Source organism: Cornus florida, unplaced genomic scaffold, assembly GCF_030987335.1.
Source record: "Cornus florida cultivar Cherokee Brave unplaced genomic scaffold, ASM3098733v1 CherokeeBrave_3.0.0_Hap2_Chr05, whole genome shotgun sequence".
In the NCBI taxonomy this organism is placed as follows: domain Eukaryota; kingdom Viridiplantae; phylum Streptophyta; class Magnoliopsida; order Cornales; family Cornaceae; genus Cornus; species Cornus florida.
The window spans coordinates 8492260-8493926 of record NW_026775575.1 but is presented as its reverse complement, the minus strand read 5'-3'; positions in this window follow the sequence as shown (position 1 = coordinate 8493926).

Sequence of the window (1667 nt, the reverse complement as noted above, 5' to 3'; positions counted from 1 at the left end):
GATGAATCGTAAGGATGATCCGATAACGGATCCGAATGCAGAAGCGAAAACAGAAAACAAGACTCTAAGAAGTCAAAGTGACCTTCCATGAGGTCGTGGAACTCAACAAGAACTGATGCGAGAGCAAAAGATCGAAAATATGACAAATAAGCCCCTAGGGGCAAAATAGTTATTTCTGAAAACTATATATTCAGGTGCCACGGAGCACACCGCTGGAAGGATAATGAAAAACTAATCAAGATGGACTCAAGAATCGCATGATTCGGAGTCCGAACGAAAGAGAAATGGCATGATGAAGAAAAACGAGCACTTAAAGCAAAAAGGGTAAACTGGTGATTATTCAGGAAGAACCGGGTGCAACTGAGCACACCGTTGGAAAGACAGTGAAAAATTAGTCAAGTTAAAAAAAAAAAATTCACTTGAATCGGAGTCCGGACGAAGGAGAAAAGCCCAAAAGAAGAATTGACGTCGCGGCAGCCCGACGAGGGGCCATGGCGCACACGGCGCCCATGCGCGAGCCCATCGGCAGGCATGCCGGTGCCCAAAGACATGGCTGGTGGCAGCCCTTGGCTGCTGCTACATTTTTTTTGATCTGCCCAGAACTGAGGCTTGAAACGGAGGTCAAGACGAGTTTTTCTAGAAAAATACGAAGAAGAAACCCCCCCTAAAATCGAGTTTTCTACCCAATATGGCGGACGGAATCGAAAAAAACTCACTGTGAAATCCCCAAAATGCCCTTAGATCAGAACTAAACAAGAGGGTCATAAAGCTGATAAATGAAAACTGGAAGCTAAAATTTCACGAGGGATTTCCAGTACCAAGACAACATTTTCTGGAAAAACACGAAGAAGAAACCCCCCTTAAAATCATGTTTTCTATTCAACTATGTCAAAAGAAAAAAATAAAACTGATGTGAAAGGTCCATAATGCTCCTAAATCAGAATATGCAAAAAAAATGCGAAATGAATTCACAAGAGGCTCAAAACACAAACGATAAGGTTTTGCCTGGAAACGACCATGCACGCAAACATAACTTACCTATTTAGACGTACTACAATGGCCCATGGCTTAAAAATATAGCTGATACAAAATCCGACCCTCCAACGGGCAAAAAGGCAAAAATGGACTTGGAATGGAAAATATGGAGTCCAAAAATGTAAAATGGAGTCAAATGACCATTTGGCCCTTGGTCACACTTCATATAAGATTAATAAGACCCTATAAAAGAATGAAAATGGAATTCCCACACCCGATGCAACCGTGGTGAAGCAATGACTTGCGATTTTTTAAGCTTTTCATAACATTTCATGAAGTTAAAAAGTTGTATAGAATACAATACACATGTCATTGGCCTCCGGCCTCATCTCATACATATCAAATACATTGAAAGGAGTGCACTTATGTACACATTACATACATGGAATCAAATATACATATTTTGACATATAAGTCTATAAAATGACATTTCATGCTAACATTTGCATGAAATGGAAACTTGAAAGCTACACGACATCCAAGGAATGCTAGGCTTCACGAACCAAGTCTTCGTACCTGAAATATGCCCCAGTATCGTAGGGGTGAGTAACATAAAGCTACTCGTAGGAGATGAGCATGCATCGACCTAGCATTTTACAAATTTATCACCTTAAGGTGAAACATGTTAAAGG